Genomic DNA, 20,830 nt, shown 5'->3' with positions numbered 1-20,830 from the left:
CCTAACCTGAAAAAAAAAAAAAAAATGAAGACAAAATTAGCTCTCTAAGAAGGTTTTTTATACAAGGAGAAATGAAATGGAGTCTTAAAAATATCATTTCATTGGGAAAAAAAATCACTGTATCTTTGGCATTTGGGAAAGCTGGGAGTGTCACTTAAATTCTACTGTATACTAAATATAGATCAGAATGACTTAGCAAAGCCCTTAAACAATACTGAGAGAAGTTGAATGGCAGAATTCTGTTGGATTTTACTGATGTGTCAAAGGAAATAAGTACTGTGAACATAAACCATCTGCACAGCAAGTAACAGTTACAGATTTAAAACTGAGTCTCCCAACTATAAATCTAATGAGCACCTGCTATGACAGAGCTGTGGGAAGACTGGGACGTTTAGATAGGAGAGGGGCAAATGGATTCTGGTTTACGTGTGATTGGTGCCCACATCCTAGGAAGCCATCTTCCAAGATGCTTGCATAGTTGCCCACACACACACTACAATTAAGAAAAGAGTAAAAGGCAAAAGAACTTTTCAGGGAATTGAAACTTTCTTCCTTCAGACCCATTTTCTAACATTGCAAGCCCCTGATATTCCCTGATGAGCAACTTTGGTAAGAGAGTTTCTCAGCCGCATCACTAGTTGGTCTACTCTTATTTTTCTCTTTAAAAGGAGGGAAAAGCACCTGCAACCTGACATGTGTGAGCAGAAAGTTTTTTTTCTTTTCAAAATTGGATTAATTAGCATTATCGAAAAACAAAGGGAACAAAGCCACTGGTAACTAGTGCATTAATCATATCGCTAGTAATTGGTGCCACAATGGAAATATAAGAGAAAACAAAGAAGTTGGAAGTAATTCTGAAACTAGTCATAATTTGTAGGTATCACTAGCTAAGCAACAGCCATACTTGGATGGACAGAGAGGACAAGAGTGGAATAGAATCTCAAAATCACATGAAGTTGAAAGGCTAGGCTGCATATATCCTGAACCCCAGAGTAATGGAGAGATTGATATATTTATAGTGCCTAAAACCCACAGTTTAAAAATAGTCAGGGAGGGAGAAGAAAGGGAAAGGATGCCCGAGATTTGGAGGAATAGAATATATTTCCATTTTTTAAGAGAGTGAGCTTATGCTATCGTAACAAAACTAATGCCAAGTGTAATCAGGCCTCAAATATGTGGGCTCATTTTGAAACTCAAGAGTAGCGAGATTTCTCTTTGCTTTAAATATATAATTGGATAATTTTGGAGAATGCAAAATCTTCCTCAATGTGATAAAACATTAAATTAATTATAACCTCGAAAGAATGAAGCAAGTCATATGGTTGATTTCTTAGCCCTAATTTTTCTGTATCAGAGGCTATTCTAAGAATCCTGTATAAAAGTGTTTTATATGAAAATGCTGATTTGCAGTGATTCTTCTTACAAATTAAGATTAAGACAGTAAGGTCCAGAAGAGTGTTGAGAAAACACTAAAATTTTTCTTCTGATTTCACATAGCCCTTGTCACATCTCACTTTTCTACAATCCAAATTTTCTTACTCAGAGAAACAAGAATTAGCAGAATCCATACTAAGTGTGGGTGTCACCTTGTTGGAGATGACTACTCGGAGCGACCTATGGCTTGAAGGACTTTGTTCCTCTTATTAAAATAAAATGTAATTAAAATCTAAAAGTTTATTAAAATAAAATGTATTAGAAGTAAAGGAGTTGTTCATGTGGAAATGGCGGCAGGTAATTCTTAGGCTCTGGAGGGGTAGGCAGAGGAAGAAAGGAGCCTCCAGAAACAAGATGGAGGAAGGCCTTGGCCTGGGCTCCCTGGCGCCCTTTCGTCTTCCCTTGCACTCCCCTTTCCAAGACTCACTGAATACCTTCCTCAGTCTGTGAAGCCTTTATTTTTCAACTCCCATCTCTCTCTCTCTCTCACACACACACCATGCTTCCTTCCTCAGTGGACTAACTTTTTCCATTCTTTAGTGAGAGGATAGTAGTACAACTTTTCTTCTCTGGAATGGCCACAATCTTTCAGATTAAAAAAAGAGATTAAACAAAAGCCATTCTTCTTAGTTTGTGCTTATAACTAAAAATAAGAGGAATGAAAATGGAGGTAGGGAATTTGGAGATGGAGGGAGGAGGTGTTCCAAAAGGGGAAAGGGATTAAGAAAGATTCAAGCTGTGTTGTGTACCTGCACCCCCTAAGGTGGATGTAAACTTCATTTACTGTAACCAAGTACTAATAAAATAAAATAATGGTACTAATAAAATAAGACAACAGACAGTTGTCCTAACTATAACCTCCCATGGCGGAAGGGACAAAAGTAGCTTTCTGGGATCTTTTTGCATAGGAGCTCAAATTCCACTCATGAAGGCCCTGACCTCATAGGCTAATCATTTCCCAAATGCATCCCCCCAAAACACTATCACATCGAGAATTAAGCTTTAACGTGAACTTTGAGGAGATATGAACTGTCTGTCTGTAGCATAACCTTTATAAAGTTAATATGAAAAAGCCAAATCACTGGGTAGAAGTAGACAGATGTCCTGATATACATTTCTAAAGAACCCCATTTTGAACAGCTAGGGTATATATTTATACTTTTTTCTATAAGAATGTTTGTACACTAGAAGTTTCTCAAGGGATAGAGAAGAAACTGTTAGTGGTTAGTACACCTGGAAAATAACAAAGGCCGTCTTTACAAAAGACCCGAAGGCTGGATAATATCAAGCCCAGGGCAGGTGACTTCTGTATCCTCCAAATCTTCAAGGCCGTCAAGCAAAATCAAAAGAGCTGGGGCAGTGGCTCAGTAGCTGGCCTACCTGGACCCAAACACTCTGTCAGTCTGAGTCAGGGTGTTTAAATTTATAAAACAAAGATAGTAACATCCATCATGCGTGTTTGGGGGATTGAACTTGATCCATGCTGTTTTGCACTCCGTTCTGCCTTTGAATGTTCACTTCATTTCTTGAGAGTTGTGTGAACTGGAGGAAGCTAACTGGTCTTTCCTATGCTTCTGATTTACCATTTGAAAAGTGGGTAGAACGACCCACATATCTGCTGTGGAGGACAGCTTCAAAGATTTAGGTAATAACTGGCACAAAACATTGAACATATTCTGTCCCTGAGCTAGTACAGCTGGACAAGATGTATGATAAAAAGAATGTCAGTGGGTACCCAGCCTGCTGTGGCAAGAGAGTCCTTTTGTTTCTTAGTGTACAAAGAATGGAGGGAAAAGGAAGAGAGTCATAGTTTACCCATATTTGCATTTATAAAGACGTCTGTCTAGAGTTGAGATCATTCTTAAAAAGTTCCCTTGTACTTCTGCTTCTAACTAAAATAGAGTAACAGATCAAACTTACCGTCTCACTTGAAAGAACCAAAAAATTTCAAATACATGGCAACATGTAGAAATAGCTCTTGAGACATCGGCTTTATTAATGAAGGACAGTGCTGATCCCTGTGAGATGGAAAGCAAAGTGGGTAAGTCCTACGCTGTGCTCTGAACCCTCCTTGAGTTCCCCCCACAGTTCACGTGTTGAAAGCTCATCTCCAGGCTAGACGGGAGGTGAGCTTTTGGGGAGTGACCAGGTCATGAGATCAGTGCCCTGAAAAAGGAGGCAGAAGGAAACACGCTCAGCCTCCGTGTCAGTCAGCTTTTCCATCGCTAAGACGCAATCCCTAACACTCACAGCTTAAAGAAGCAAAGGTTCAGTTTGCTCACGGTTTCAGTCCATGGTCAGTTGGATCCAGAGCAGAGACGTCATGGCAGAAAAGCGTGGTGGAACAAGGTTGCTCAGCTCCTGCTGCTGGGAAGCAGAGAGGACGGGAGGAGGGACCACAAACTCCAAGGCCACACCTCCATGACCCACCCAGACACACCTAGAAGTCTGCTCCACCAATGCACGGGCAGATCTCAAAGTCAATCAAATTAAAACTCCACTGTCACCCCTGCGCCCTCTCTGTGAGGACTCAGTGAGAAAGGGCGCTCTATGAGGAAAGGGCACCAGACATCGCATCTGCTGACAGCTGTGACACTTAGATCTTGGACTTCTCTGCCTCCCAACCTGGGAGCGAGACATTGCTATTGGTTATAAAACTACCCAACCTATGATATTTTGTTGAGCAACCTGAACATGTCCAGATACCTAGTGCCTCGTCTTACCATCGCTTTAGAGTTTCTAGGCTATGGGGCGGGAAGTAGGTGGAGTCCAGCACACTCCCCTCGTTGGGGTAGATACCCAATTCTAAACGACGGTGTCCAAGATGAGCACTGTGGTAAATAAAGAAGTCTTTATACCGCTATGCTTCAAAATGATATTTTCTTCTGTTATTTGCCCTTCTTCTCCAGGCGGGCAAAGAAAACACTAGCAGGATTTTGGGCACATGCTTCCTCCTCAGTTAAGAACATAACTGATTTCACTTTTACAGTGTATCACAGAGCCCGTAGACCCAGGTAAGAAAAGGATCCTACTGAAGGTACACAGCCTTTGGAAGAATGAATGCGTTTCTGCAAGTGGGAGTTGTGGACTGCTTGCCTTCAAGAGCAAAAATAAGTGAAGTGAGAAATTCCAAATCTACGCTTCCTCAAACAGTGTTCTGAAGAACAAGTCTTTCTGGAGATTGCAGAGTCAGCTATTGAGTTTCTGTAGCATAGGCTAGAATAACATCAGGCCCATTTAGAGCCAGGGTAAATTTACAGTTTCTCTTCAGATTCAAACATTTCTGGTGTGTTCGCCTTTTGTACTCCAACACAGGATTACATATTGGCGTTGCCGCCTCGTCTTATCTTATCTCGGCCCATCTTACCTTTCCCTACTTATCTCCTCCTCTGAAGTCATTAGGCCAATATTAAGACACCTTGAAACAAAAGCCTTTTGTTCTCAATAGGACCTTTCTAAGTCCTTCTTCCCTCTCTACCCTGACATAAAACATGTACTTTGTTTATCTTTTCTTTATGAGTTAAGGATTTAGATAGAAGAAAAAAAAAAAACCCCAAGTAAACATTTTGTTGGACAGGAGCAGCTACACGTGTGCACAGTCACCCAGCCTCAAACCAATTAGAAGAGCGAGCCCTGTGGAAGGCCAGGGGAGCTGAGCCTTTTGTTTAAGCAGGTGTCTGGGAGCAAGGAGACATCAGCCCGACTCAGGCAATGATGTGAAGAGCTGGCTTCACTCATCGCTTGTTGTTGAGCCCCGGCAGGAAAAATGTAACAAAAAATGCAGAGAAAATCCTTCTCTAAGAGATCTGGGCCCAGAAATTAATCCAGGCAAGTATGACTTGTGTATCTGTATTTTATAAGGGCAGATTTCTCTGGTATTTAATTAGTGAATGGGTGGAATCAGTGCATTGAATTGAAGGAGAAAACATTTCGCTTTCTAGTGTCTGAGCATCTCGAGCAGTCCAGGAACGATAGCTAATGGCTCTGAGCAGTGCTTTCCAGCCATCACTATAGCCCCAGTGATGTTTCTTGAATACACCGCACATCACAAAGCATTCAGAACTGAGCATCGCAGGTAGACAAGAGTGGTCTATCAGCAAATACGAGTAGGAACTAAGCCTAAACTGGAAAGACAAGCTCATTCAAGCTCATGGAGGGGACTACTCACCTAACAGATGTGCAGCAAGACAAATGGAGGAGGCTATTACTTAGCTTCATGGTGTAAATTTACTGGTAGAAAGGACCCTTCTGTTACACAAGTGATCATAGAAAAATCTGAAGGCATCTACTTGTGAGAAATGAGCCCTTGTGCCCACAGCACGGAGAAAGGGAAGGGGAGGAAAAAGAAGAGAAATGGGAGAGAGAAGGTAAGAGAAGGGAGAGGCACTAACATCACTGAGTCAGCTACTGTGTGCCAGGCGGGGCCCGGGGTTTGGAAGGACACCGGCTGGAGAGTGGTGAGGGAGAGGGCCATGGCCTGCGTTTCTCCTGCCTCCTGCCTACAAATTTTCTTCCTTTGCCTCTCTTTCCTTTGGGAGTGAGAGCACCACGTCCTTCTTGGGCTCATGGAGAGAGTGTAACGGTCTTGTCGGCCTCCCTTGGCGTGCTCATCTGGTTAACAAATTGCAGACAAGAAACAGTGCTGAGCTAGGAGTGCCGGTAACCGGTAACCTGCGGGACTCTGCCTGAGAGATCTGCTTTTGACTGCTCCACCCGCCACTCACGGGCCATGGGATCTGGGGCAAATGAGTGCATTTTGTTTTATTTTTAGAGTAGTGGTTAGAAGATCAGGCTCCGAGTCAGCCCACTTATGTTTGAATCCAGTCTGCCGCTTCTTGGTTATGTGACCTTGAGCGACCTAAACTCTTTGCCCCACTTCCTCCCCTATGAAAGAGTCAATGCCTCCCTCCTAGGTAGGATTTTTGTGAAAAATACAGGAAACACTGTGCATAAACTTGCAGTATAATACCTGGCCTCTTGTGTCTTAATTTTTGTCGTGCAGAGTAAACCTACTTTGCAGGTTCTCTCTAAGCCGTCTTGGAGAATTAATCTCAAATTTTTCTGAAAAGCTACTTTCTTGGTAACTTGTTAGAGGCTATTTCCCTTCTTCATTATTCCTTGCCAGGATTTTTTTCTTGGGTTTCAAAGAACTCATCAGGTAGAATAATAATAGTTCCCTGAATATACGCACCAGTTTTCTGAGCCCCTTCGGCTTCGCAGCGCAGGTGAACCCTGTCTGAACCACAGCTGGCAGCAGTGACAGAGGCTGGGTTATTATTACCTGCGTTTCATGTGAGGAGGCGCGTGACTCACGGAGAACATGCAGAACGGGATGCCCGAGCTTGCCCAGGGCCTTGGGGTGCTCCGATTCTCAGCCCCTGGGCACAAACCCTCCTCATCAGCCGCCCACACTGGAAACCCACGCATTCATGAAACCACTTCCTGAACTGTCACATTCTAGAGCAACAATAATGGCTAATTTGAATCCTACCCTGTAGAGCACTAGGGCATTGCGGCGATGCTGTTACATACATATCAAGTGGAAAAGCAGAAAGGCATCCAGAAGGCAGAAGGCAATGTTAAGCATGCAAAGTGGGGTCACTGACATGGAAATTCAGCGATATCTAATTCCCATCGCACCGGCATTATGTAAATATGTGAGTAGGTGGAATTTTGTCAAAATGTTCTGAATTATTACACATTACCCCCAGGTTTTAAAGATCAACATGTTGCCAAGAGGGTCTGTGTAATCCTTGTACGTTTGTAGTCGGTTTATGTTGTTTTTAGCTGATATTGTTTCTTAGAACCTACGCATTTACGTGCTTTGGAGGTGCTCCTGGATATGTGGCTTAGAAGTAACAATAAAATTAAAATATTTGGATATGAAAGGTATATGGCAAAATCTAGAATTATAGGATGTTAGTCTTCAAAGAGAAGTTTGAAGTAATATAGTTTGGTAACTTCCCCAGTCTGCTCGCCCATTTTACAGATGAGGAAACAAAGGCTCCAAGATATGATTTACCGAAGGTTACATTGATTATTAGCTTTTGTAAAATTATTATTGCATAATTAGGTTGACAGATTCCACATACGAAATGTATGAAACCAAGCAAATTTTGAGGGACGGTTGTATGGAACGGTGTTAACACCCGGTTTCACTTAGGAAAGTTTATGTCCATCTTTACCATTTCTGTTTTTTCACCATTCAGATTGTCATATTTTGGGTCATACCGTCAGGAGATCTGCAATCTACTATTTTCCCTGGTATTGTTTATTACTATTTATTATTATTATTATTTTAGAAGCATGTATCTGTGGTACAGAATGTTTACATCGATTGTGGAGAGTTGGTACATGTGCACAACACCTCTCAGTTCTTTTGGCTTTTCCCCTTCTCCCCCTTTCTTTCTCCTTCCCCTCTTGGTCCCTTCTTTCTTTCTTTTACATGTTACTATATATATTTTTTTTTTGCTAGTAGCTCGGGTTTGGGTCCAGATGAAAAAAAAAATTAAAAGTTTCACGCCCTGTTGGAACCTAAATTTCAGAGACACGTTTTCTGGCTTGGCTTTGGTTAGGGTAGGAGCAGGGCATGGAAGATGGCATCGCCCTCCCTGACTCCGCCTGTCCAAGCCTCCCTAAACCTGACACCCAGCCAGCGAGAACAGTCCCAGTCCACATCCTTACCAACTGCATCCTTTCATGCCTCATGAGCCAATTTACATGCTTCGTTTTCTCAGGGAGGTCTATTCACACTCATCTATCATATGCTCATTTTCTCAGGTGAGTTCTTTTCAGAATACTGTTTTTAAAAAAATCATATCCTTTGCCTTTGAGAAAAATCAAACTTTTCAATTTAATTTTTAAAAATAGTGTTGGACTGGGAACTGTAGCTCGTGTCAGAACGCTTGCTGCCAAGCATGAGACAGGGGTTGTGTATGTATTGTTGGCCAAGCAAGGAGCCGTCAAAGGGAAGTGATGGTTACCTGTCACACACTCTTACGTGACTGCATTCGTAAACCTCTCAGCCCTGCTCCCCAAACCCCACCGCGGTGTCAGCATGGATCACGTCTTAATATTTTTGTGCCATGCTTGGACATGTGTGTGTGCTTTGCCATTTTCACTTTGCTGGCGCAAGACACAAGCTCAAAGAAATAATTGTATGTTTAGTTTTTTCCAATTTGAATGTTACTGTATTTTTTGAACTACATTTTTCAGTTGAGTGCCATATTCACTTTGATAACTGATCATTCTCTTGTTTTCATATCTCGCTGCCAAAAGGGACTAGCTGGTTATCTCTGATTGCAGGCAATTCGAACTTTAAGTAAGCCTGTCTTTATCAACCACTGTTTTAACAGCTGATTAATTAGTGCTGTGGCGATCCGGGGGAGGCCTTTATCTGAAGAGCAGTTCAACCATTAGCAAAGGAAACTTCCTTGTGCACCAGCAGCTCAGATAACAAGGTAAGATAATCGTTCACAATCCGTCTTCGGCTAATGCAAACAGGAGCACTCCCTCTTATCCCAACACAGGGGCCAGAGAGAGGAGCTCTGCTAAATTCTCAAAATACCATGATCTTCAGTGGCAAAACCTCTGGTCATTTTTGTGAGTGCTTTTTGAAATAGCACCTTGCTATTTGCAAGCTCAAATAATATTCAGTAGCAGTTGGCTAGTCACAGAAGGAAGTCAGCGCCTGCCAAATTCTGCACTGAACGTGGGTGAGTCGGTGTTATCAGCCGAGAGTTAATATGTGGGCCCAAAGCCAGTCCTCTTGTTAGCTAGCTATGTGCTCTTGAACAAGCCACTTGCTGTCCTGCAACTCTGTTGCCCTCCCTGAGTGGTGGATTTAATAATGGGACCTACCTCCTGGTCCTATTCTCATTATTGTGAGAATTAATAAGCCGGTGCTTTTACATATTCTTAGAACGGTGACGGACACATGGTGAGTGCTCCGTAAATGTTGCTATCCTTACTACGTTGGGAGAGATGCAAGGAATTTCTGTTCTTTAAATCCTAATGGATTAGCCAGAGGTCATGAAATATAAGCTGACAGGATCTGAGGCTGTGATTGGGACAGACGCACCACTATCACCCCAGCAGCACCGTTATGATTTATACCAGCAGCAACTACTTCATCACGGTAGTGAGAGTCAACGTTGTTCTACGTGCTTCACAGATACTGATGTGTCTCACCTCAACAACTCTACGTGACAGGTACTATTTCTATTCCCCTTTTTACAGCTGATGGATTTGAAGCCCAGAGAACTGAAATGACCCGCCCAAGGTCACAGAGCTTGTCAAGGTACAAGGGATCTGACCGCAGGCAGCCTGGCCACAGACCACTTGCTCCTAAGCACTCAGATCGCAGTCATGTTGCTACTGTTACTTCATACGATGTGTCAGGCTCTCCCCATTTGTGAATGTGCAGAGGTGAAAGACTTATCAGTGACCCGAGCCTAATAAATTGGTTGAGCCAAAACGCAAAGCTAGGCCTTTCCTCACTCTTTTCTTTACCCTTTGCTGCCTTTTTTTTTTGTTTGTTTGTTTTTTTGAGACAGGGTCTCCCTATGTAGTTGAAACTGACTTGGAACTCACTATGTAGCCTAGGCTGGTCTCGAACTCACAGCGGTCCTCCTGCTTCAGCCTCCCCAGTGCTGGGATTACAGGCTTGCACCACCATGCCAGGCTGATGCCTCTTTCTTGTGAAGGTTTAGGGAAAAACAGGAGTTCCGGGTTAAGGAAAGCAAAGCGCTGGAGACCCAGGGATGTGCGGTTGAGTCATTTGCCCCTCCCCCACTTGGGAGCCCTGACCTCCTTTGGCCCTGGAGCTGAGGAGGAGGGGCTGGGAGCCTGTGGGTTTGGATCTGCTGCGGGGCGGGAGTTGTAGCTAAGTAGAGAAGTATGCAGGTGCAGACATCTGACTTATTTACCCAATTGTCTTTACGGGACTGATTTCTTTTCTTTCTTTCTTCCCCCTACTCCCCCCAGCCTGCATGCAAACCTGCCTAGCTTTAAAACATGACTTTCAAAAGGCCGACAGAGCCCTCTCAGTCACCCGGAAGGACCAGAAGGGGGTTATCAGGATCAGGCAGGGCAGAGCGGGCCCACCTGGGACTGGCCGCTGTCTCTCCCAGCCCTGCCCAAGTTTCAGGAGAGAAGCAGGGGCTTTGCTTCTTTCACATCTGCTCGCCGCTCCTGGCCTGTAAGCTCGGCGCACAGTAGGACGCACAGGAGCGGGAGGCAGTATACGGGGAGGAGACTACGTCGAATCGATCGGCGCGGGACACTCACGTAGCTATCAGAAGAAATTACTACCCCGGAAAAGTAGAATGTGATGTAACACTTTTAACAGCCCGAAGCAACTGAGAATACTTCAAGGCTGAAGTAGGAAAAAGCTCAAAGCCATCTTTGAGAGGAGTAGAATAAGCCAGGCAAATGTTTACAACTAGAGCTTCGTCGTATTAAGCAAAGGCGTATGCAGTTTGCCCTTGAGATAGTTTCTCCCTTTCACCTGACACCGATCAGCCCGGAGAAGTAAGTGTAGGAATGCTTTTGTGATAGCAATGCTTTTCTGAATATAAAAATCACAATTAATTTTGAGCGTAAAACATTAAGCCTCTTTCTACACAGTGCAGACTGTAGCATAGGCCTTGACTTCTTCCTTCTTCTGTACCTACCCAGGAGATCCCAAGCCATTTTTCCTGCTAAATTCCTCAGAACATCTACCTCTGATCATCTGATGGTGGATCCGTCAAAGCGACTAACTGACCCGCGGGGAATAGATCCCGAAGCCTCAATCCCTCAGCCGTGAAGGAAATGTCACATCCATTATGCAGGAAAGTTGGCAGGGCACTGGGGCTCCGCGACCAGAAGAACTTGTTCAGCTATTGCCTGAACATTTATGGAGAGGCTCATGCGCGCAAAGCCCTGGGGCACGGGGGGAGGGGTCCCACATGTGCACTGCCTCAAGGAATATCCAGTTACAGAGTCAGCAAGAAGGTAGCTGTTAAGTTCCATGGGAGATGCCCAGATGATGAGCTACCGGAGTGTGGACACATGAAGTACTGCGTCGGTCCCGGTGTTGTGCGTGTTGCTGTCGGAACACTTTCCTTGGCTTTTCCTAAGAGCAAAAGCTGAGCAAGTGTCACAGCGGATGAATGTCCTCTGAGAAACGGCAAACATACATAACATCTTGGTGACAGAGTATTTATTGGCAAAAGACCTTTGTGTTAGTGTTTATTACAAATACCAAAAAAAAATGCGAAACTTGTAGGAGACTTTCAACGAGCTACTGTGCAACCATTCAAATATCACATAGAATAATATTCAACCAGGAGAAAAATCATAATATATTGCTGTGGTTAAAAATCATACTTGCAAATAATTATTTACTTATGGGTGCTGGTGTGTAATAATAATCCGAAAGCGCAGGTACCAAAAGGTTAACTTAGCGATGGTTATCACTATGCCATTGAATTATTTGTGTGTTTTTTTTTTCCACTGAGATTTTGTCCTCCAAGTTTTCTCCCCGAGAATTGCATCTCCAAGGCCAGAGACTCGTCAGGGAGTACGATCATCTCATTAGTTCATTTCATTTGTTCCTGAGACAACTTCTTAGACTGCTTGGTCCTCCTGACTGAAGCTTCTTCCCTTTTAATCGTCCCACTGTCTTGGCTCTGACAGTGGTCAGAACCAGACTAGGAAAGCCCTGTTTCATTGGTTTTGCCTAGAGGTAACTTGAGTTTTTACCAGTGAGTGTTTCTTATTTGGTTTCTCATGGGAATTTTCTCTCTTCGTTCTGTTTAAATATTTGTACATCTATGTCTACGTTGCCTCTTGTGTTTCCCCAGGACACCTGCCTTAGGGATAAATGAGGGTGTGGATGGGATGGGCAGGAGGTGCGATTGCAGCCAGGCCGGGGTGCCACGCTCCCTCCCCTCAACTCCAGTCCCAGGGGGTTTAAACTCCTGGAAGGTACAGTTGAAATGACCTACTTCACTTCTGTGTCCCTCGGCCCTGTTTCTGCCCATGCCACTGTCCTGTGTCCTGCCTTCTTGTCACCACTGGCCAGAGCACCAACCATTCCGAGGGGAGATCCCTTCTCCACTCTGCATGTTTAAGCTAACCTTCCATGGCTTGAAGGACCAGCTACATGGGGCCATGACTCGCACAGCCCAGAAATGTCTCATGCTTTGCTTAGGGCTTTACTGTTGTTGGCTTACGATTCTTCATACATTTTGATCAGGGCACTGTGCACTGTCTTTTTTCTTCATTGGGCCCTGAAAGTCATGTAGCTTGTCCTGATGTTTTAGTCTGCAGCTCGAGGTTTGTGTGGGTGCTTACAGCTGGCCATTTCCATATTGAAATTCCAGTCCTGCCTGTGTGATCCTGAGTGAGCTGCCTGGCCTGTCTAGGTCTCAGTTTCTTCGTCTAAAATAGATATATGGTGCCGCTGTCAGTGATAACACATGTGATAGTACTAATACCTACTAGATAATAAGAATGTAGTTTATTAAGTAGTTAAAGCTGTAAGACCCACCTTTCCCCAAATGTAACCTTGCTCTTTGAATTTAATTTTTCTCTTGATTAAGCAAACAAATTAGTTTGCTAGCGCTAAGGTTAGCTGGTGTTTGGGACACCTTCCTCTAGAATCGCCTGCTAATAATGCCAAATGGAAGGATCCAACCAAGCTCTCCGCACTTGTCTGGCTTAGTAATAGCCTCCCTGACATTCTCTGCAAAGGCCAGGATGGTCTTTCTCTACCAGGAGTGTGAACACAGGGGCTACCTGAAATGTCCGTATTTTCTGCCCTATCTTTGCTGGTTGACACAGAGAGGCCCTCAACAAACAAAGCTCTCTGGGGGAGATTCTGAGAATCCGAATTTTGAAAATGAGTGTTTGGGCTCAATCCCCTCCTGGTCCTGGCCTTACCTTGTTTTCAGGGCACACCTGACCTCAGGTTTGCTTTTTGTTCCATTGCCGGTGTCTGCAGTCATGATAACAAGAATACTTCCTTGGGCAGTCACTTACTTTGCTGTATACTTTTTTTTTTCCCCGATATACTGATACTGGTGCAATTTTATCCTTGAAACTATACAAAGAAGGGGTCACTATGATAGCCCCATTTTCCCAAACATGAGAATGAGTGGTAGAAAGTGAGGTGACTTATTCAAAGTTACCCAGGCAGCTGATGATAAAATTGATCCTAGGGAGAGGCTAAGTCTCGTTCATTAGTTCACTGAGTCTCTACTGGATGTGGTGCTGGAGAAGCACCACAGAAGCAGATAACGTCCCTGCCATCAGATAGCTTATGGTCTATTTGGTAGAGACAGCTATTAAACAGATAGCTATTGGCCATACATGTAAAATTTCAGTCTTGCTGAATGCTGGGAAGAATCACTGAGAGCCAGTTTCTGAGTGGTCAAAATTTCCTCATTCAAAATGCTTCTTCTAAAAGAACAAGATGCAACTCTATGTTTAGAAATGTGTGTGACTTTTTGTTGTTGTTGTTGTTGTTGTTGGTTTATTTGGTACTCTAATAAATACAGGATTTCTCTTAAAACAAAAGACCTTACTGTGTTAGGTCGATGTAGACAACTTTCAAGTCTTCTGTTCTTTTAGTGACTCTCAGCAGGACAGAAGCTGTGGTAGAACAGTCCAGCTTAAATGGGTAGATGTGGGTAGTGGGGGACTGAGAAATTATGGGCTGTTTGGACCTTTAGAAATGGTCTGCCATCAGCAAGGTTCGACATTTTACCTCACAGTGGAACATCATGCCCCAGAGCATCCCCTTGCTGGGTCGTAAAAGGCAGTGGTGGGCAACACCACCATTGGCTCTCAGAGCTGAGGACTCTTCCTGTGACATCTGTTTATTTATAGAAGTACATTTCTTTGGGTACCATGCTGGACACTGGACACGAAGAGGGAGACACAAAGGATGAGATCTGTGTTTCTGAGGAGTGGAGGGAGACTGTAAGCAAAGTCATGGGTTAAATATCATGAGAAAATGGGCAAGTCCCTGAAGAAAAGAGACCGAGACTGAGGGAAAGAACCACTGGTTGCCAAATAACCCTAAGATTCAAATAAGTGAATGAGTACAATAAAGGAAAGATGGTAGGGAACTAGAAGGTGGACTCTTGGGGAGGAGGGAGGGGCTGGAGGAGGGGAGAGAAAAGGAGAGGGTTAAAAGAATTGAAAATGACAGAGATACATTAGACGTACCCACCAATTCCCCAAAATGAGTATCACCATTCTGTACTACAGACAGGTGCTGAGAAGAGAAGAAAAGGAAGCCTCTCTGAAGAGAAAGTGACGGTCTAGCTACAATGTGAAGAATAAGATGGAATTCACGTTGATAAATTAAAAGGAGACAATTTTCCAGGCAGAAGGAACAGCATTTGAGGAGAGGTATGGAAAAGAGACAGAAGGACTAAGGCCTACAGAGTACACCTGAAGTAGTAATTATTGCTAATATGTCACAGAAGTTTAAAGGCTAGCTAAATCTCTAAATTCAAGGACCAGGGTGTATTTGGGATGTGTTAAAAGTTCCTTTGGGTAAATGCAATGTAACACAGGACACCTTGATAACGGTTATGACATTGCAATTATCAGAAAATCTGCTGTTGCTTCGTTTTGTTCCCAGTCGTACATTGTGTGACTTAAAAATGTTGAAGGCCACTTTCCCATCTTTGGCCTGTATTACTTGTTTTCCCCTCTATGCCAATTTTGTGCTTTGTATTCACGGTATTGGGCTTTGAAACAGAACTACTTCCTGTAGCCACCTGTGGGGCAGAGGGGCACCTTGCTGTCCTTCCCCCGATTATTTGAAAGCCCTTACTCTGTCTGTTACCAAGTGAGGCCTCCTTTCTCTCGACCGAGTGCATATTACTTTAATGTGGCCCTGAAAGCAGGTTTATAATCTGAAGAATAAACAGATTGCTTGTCAAATTCTCTTTGTCTGTTCCGTTGTGACCTAGTAACATTTACACTGCTTTGAGGAAACATGGCAAAGGAGATGGATGCCTCCATCAACCGTTTCCAATTCAGGAAAATGTGATTACAGTGGCTTTCAGGCTCAGGGTGGCACCCTGCCCCCGGCAAGGCCATCACCAGCCACAGCCAGGGACCACGGCTGAATGCGCGGTAGTTATTCACAACTTTGAGTCATTTTAGAATGTTCCCTTGAAAGCGTGGATGCATAGATGACACTTTTGTTTTTGAACGACAAATCTCCTTTTCTAAAGCCACTGTTCTTGGATTCATTTTTTTCCTTTATTGTATTTAGATAGATGTTGAATATGCATTTCTAAGAATCCATGAGTTTTAAAGTACAAAAGCCACAGAGATAGAGAAATGTTTCCTAGCGATAAAGCAAAGCATTTCTGAAAGTTCTGCAGTGGCGTTTCGGGGTCCTGTAGCACATGGGGCCATCTCAGCTTTTACCTCTTCCCTTTGCAGACCTGGAATCCAGGAGGGTCTTTGACACAGCCTGTCAAGACTTTGGACAGCGTGAATAATTAGGAAATTCTTCCTAACATGGAACCAGAACCCACCTTTCTTTTCTATTCATTGGCCACACTTTGGCCCTGCAGGAGGCAACCCAGATATTTACTCTGCTGAAATTCTCTTCAGAAAAGAACAGTGAACTCAATTTCTCCAGACATCTGGTTTGAATTAATTACTTCACAGATGTTTTTTTTCCTCCTAAGTGGCACCAAATTTCTTTATGATTTAAAAATCACATTCTTTACCTTATAAACAAAACTTTCCAAATTTTTAAACACAAAAAATGTTTCGATTATTTCTTATTTGGAGGAGGCAGGTTTCCTTTAATGTTTGTATGCAAAAATTAACATATTTCTGAATATGGTGGGGTTTTTTCTCTCTTTCCTAATAGCATGTTGAGATTTTAGGAAAATATTGTGACTGAATAGAATGTACTAGAGAGAGCAGCATGAAGCAATGATCTTTACTACCTGGAAAGCGGACGGTACCACAGCTTCACCCCTTCTTTCTACAGCCCCAATAGCACAGTCCATCCCAAAGAACCCCTGATTGCTGATCCAAATAATTGCCTGGCTTACTGCCAGATTCATTCAGAAATTGCCGGTGTTGTCTTCTGTAAAATGATATGTCCCTATGATCTCTCGCACTCTCTCTCTCTCTTCTCAGCAAACCAGAATACTGGATATAATTTGATCTTCATATGGAGAGAGAAGCTGAATTAGATAATAGAGAACCCAAAGAGTTTAAGTAACAGAGGATCAACCTCACTACTTCCCATCCAGCTCTGCTCCCAGCTGGGGGAGTTGCTTGTGGCTCAAGTGAATTTGATAGGAATCGGGGAAAGAATGTTTTGAGACTAAGACCTGAGGCTGAGGTCCCTCCCTCCCCAAACTGCCATCCCCAGCATCGACCTGATCTTAGATTTACATCCTACAAAGGCAGCTGCCAAGGAGGCTTCTTTGCAGGTGCAGTGCACCTCTCCCGCCTGCCTCCAGAAGCCTACAGGTACCAATTTGCCACATCCTCTGTGCTTGATGGAGGGCTAGGAATTAGAGGGGGTGTTTTGCTCTCCCGTCACTTGTCTCCTTACAGTATAATTATCTGAGTTCCTAGGTGCTGCAGTGATATACGAAGAAATCTGAAGAAGAAATATAATATGTCTTCATTGTCTTTCGTCATTAGCCCTTGATTAAATATTTCTTACCCTGGGCTAAGTAAGGTAGCATGGGGTAGATCAAGCTATGGGCCGCTAGCCGGAAGAGGTGAGTCTTCATTTCTCTCCCACATGTCCAACTGTATGTCTGGGACCAAACTGCTTAACATCTCTGGGTCTTCACATTTAATTCTATACAATAAACAGATGGACTGGATTATTTCTGAAAGTCTTCCTGGTTCTGAGGGGTTTTTTTTGTTGTTGTTGTTTTGTTTTTAATTCTGTACTTGTAATTTATACTCTAAAACCAGGATAAAAAATACTCTGAATATCAGGTGGAAGTGGTTAATCAGCAAATCAGTTCATCTGGTGATGATCTCCTGGGGGTTTCTCCACCAAATAACTTCTCGTTTTGCCTGCACATTTGAAACAGACAGCAATGTTAGGGTAATGGCAAGGATCCAAGCCGTGCTTCTCCTGCATGGCATTTGGGGATTTTTTTAAAACAACATCTGTTAGGGAAGACTTAGAGCCAACCCTCTCATTTTAGTCTTTATATTAGATTCTGAGAAGTTTACTAACTTTTTCTATGTAGTTCTCATACTTGGATATGCCTAAAAAGCAGGAAGAGTAATTTCCAAAGCCATACTCAGAAGTCTCTTTGTATTTCACACATCACATTCTCCTTTGCACACAAAGTCATATTTTAAGGAAAGCTAGAATTTGCTGGGTCATTTCCCCCATTCCTCTTCCCTTTGTTTCATCTTGCAGCAAAAGCAACTCCAAAACAAAACTGTTTTAGATTTAAGTTCAAATCCTAGGTGATAAATATTTGCATGGCACTTTAAAATTCTTTAAAATACTTTCACGTAAATTATTTTCATTCACTCCTCTCATCACCCTTTTCAAGTACAAGGACAGGAATGTTATCTCTATGCTATGAACCACAGAACTCAAGTTGGGAGGTAAAACAGAAAAGAGAAAGAAGATGACTGCACAGAAAGTTCTTGGGCTGAAGCTGAAGAAGCAACAAACTGGGCTTCTTTTGGGGGAGACTTTGAGGTGATGTCCATATTAGCCTGCATTTTCCTGAAATGAAAAATCACCAGGCAAATCTGAAAGGCCAGCTTCCTGGGTTTCAGGTGACTTTCTGTCTCTCTTGCGGTGTCAGGCATGTGTGCTTTCTGCTTAAAGGAGTTTTGAAGAGGATTTTTTTTTTTTATAATCCTTACTGTGCTTAAAAACCATCGCCTGCAGCATACACTGAAGGCAATGCCACCCCAAAGCTCCAAATGAGCTTCTGGAAGTCTATGAAGCTAGCCAGACAGATTTTCCAGGTTGACAGACAGTGACTAAATTGCTGTGAATTTCCTAAAAGAAGATCCTGTTGTATAGCATATGGCTTTAATACATTCAAACATGTAGCGACTTTTTTTGAGAATTGGGTGAGGTTTTTTGTTTTGTTTTGTTTTTTCTCCTTGAATTTGGGCTTGATGAATGCACAACATAGTGCCTGCCACAGGGACGGGACTCCAGCCTCGCTTTCCCAGCTCAAGGACTTGAGCTACAAGAAGGTCAGAGTGGCAGCCACATTGTAAGAGCTCATAAGTGTGATCCACCGGCCTGAAGAGACATTTCGTAGCATCCCAGTGACCCCTGTACACTTCCCGCAGGTCACCTTACACTTCTTAGCTTGAAGCCTTTGCAGAATCCGTACAAGCTGTGAAATGATTCCCTTCCATAAAACCCTGGAACAAAGAAGTATACATTCTGCTTTCTGGTAAGCCTTCCTGAGCTATCTAGAATTGTGGTTTAGCTCCACAGCCTTGGACCTTTGACAAACAATATCATTTCTTTCAAATGAAGATAATAACAAGCAAGGCTTACTATCGTTATTATTTTCCCTTTCTCTCTCTTTCTCTGTCTTTTTCCTCCATGAAGGTTTCAAGGGTTGGGAGGCAGTTAAAAAAAAAAGTCGGCTTTGCAGGTCAATAGTAACAACTATGGACCAAACCTCTTCAATAAAGCGTCATGCCATTTGCTTTACCTTATTTGAAAGCAGTACCTTGCAGACAAGTAACATCTTGCAAACTTGTTGGCTGCTCTGCTTTGTCACCTGATTTCTTAAGGAAAATAGCCAATAGTTTTGGATTTTAACACCCTCTCTTTTATGTTGCCTCCATAAAATAAAATATTTCAGAAAGGTTAATTCCCAGGAGAAGTCAGCCTGAAAGATTTATTCAGTGAAAGAAGACATAATTCATGGGGCAGAGCTGGAAGTACATGAATGGAGTCTAGACTTTACCTGAGATCCCTCAGTTTCAGAGCCCTCAAATGTCCTTAGCTGGGGGAAGTTTGGTCTATTTAATTTCCTGAAATTATCGAATTGGTAGAGACTTGTGGCCTTGAGAGGGTCCTTGGACCCCTTCTAGTGCAGCCTCTGTAGATAGAAGAAGCTTCTCAGAGCTGCTTTGGGGGTAATGGAGAGAATGATTTAATGAGTAGCCAAGGATGAAATGGAGGAAAGTGGAGACAACTCAGGGTTTCCACTGGAGAACTAAAATAGGGTCAAAAAAGGGTGGGAAATGGACCCTAGGATGACTGCCTTTGGAGGTAAATGACATTGAGGTGAGTGATATTGAGGTGGATTTAGCTGCTTAATGAAATGAACCATAGTTCAAGTTACTAATGATGAATGGGGTTGGAAAGATCGACAACTGAAATGAATAGACACTTCACAGAAGAAGAAATACAAATGGCCCATAAGTACATGACAAAATGTGCAATGTCATTAGCCATTAAAGAAATGCAAATTAAAACAATAAAGGGATTTCATCTTACTGTAGAAAGAATGGTAAACATCAAGAAATCAGATAATAACACATGCTGAAAAGGCATTGGTGGAAATGTAAACTAGTACAGCCATTGTGGGAATCAGTATGGAGATTCTGCAAAAAGCTGAAAAGAGCAAATCCATTTCATTCAGCGATTCCCTTTCTAGGTACCTTCCCCAAAGAGTTAAAGGCTCCATGGTACAGAGGTACACTCACACCCACGTTTATAGCAGCACAGTTCCTTACAGCCAAATTCTAGAAGCAGCCTATACTGTATATCCATCAAGAGATGAATGGATTAAAAAAAAAACAAAACAGCGTTTATGCACAATAGAGCACTACTCTGTAATAAAGACGGGATGAATTTGAACCATTTGTAGGAAAATAGAATGCACCTTGAAAACATACTGCAAAGTGAAATTAGTCAGACACATACGCTTAAATACTGTATGGTTTCTTCCAAATGAGAAAACCAAAGCATAAATAAAGAGCAAAATAAAGGAAAGAAAATGTAGTATTCATATACTGTTCTTCCACAAAGATACATCTGACTCATCTGTAGGAAAATGGATGTACGCTGAGACCAGAAGTCTAAGAGAAAGAAAGCAGACACACAAGCTTAAATATTGTATGGCTTCGTTTACATGAGAAATCTGAAGTATACGTAAACTGAAGAGCAATATAAAATGTAGATCATAGGAAATGGGGAGATAGAACTTTTGCAAAGGGAAAGGAGAGTAAGAGACGGAGAGTGGCAGAAGAGGCAGGGAAGGAGATGATAAAAAAAGAATCGAGACTTGTTACGAACCTGTACTAACTCTCTACAATGAACGCAAACATTAAGCACTGCAAAAATGCACTAAGAAAACAAACAAAAACAATACCCCCCCCCCCCCCCCAAAGAAAA

The 20,830-nt window shown here is 42.8% G+C and overlaps 1 long non-coding RNA gene across 1 annotated transcript in view; it reads left to right on the top strand.

Annotated features, from left to right (window-relative positions):
• The window catches only part of LOC104862206, a 17,386-nt gene extending 6,021 nt beyond the window's left edge, over positions 1-11,365 (top strand). Inside the window, exons 2-4 of the long non-coding RNA XR_780217.2 lie at positions 8,790-8,894; positions 9,556-9,645; positions 11,113-11,365. This is a non-coding gene — a long non-coding RNA (uncharacterized LOC104862206). The remainder of the gene's footprint in view (positions 1-8,789; positions 8,895-9,555; positions 9,646-11,112) is intronic.
• The last annotated feature ends 9,465 nt before the right edge of the window (positions 11,366-20,830 follow it).

The sequence above is a fragment of the Fukomys damarensis genome, unplaced genomic scaffold (assembly GCF_012274545.1).
Source record: "Fukomys damarensis isolate Sample0158 unplaced genomic scaffold, DMR_v1.0_HiC HiC_scaffold_12, whole genome shotgun sequence".
NCBI lineage: Eukaryota > Metazoa > Chordata > Mammalia > Rodentia > Bathyergidae > Fukomys > Fukomys damarensis.
Note: the sequence above shows the minus strand (reverse complement) of the source record. Positions and strands in the feature narration are given on the sequence as shown.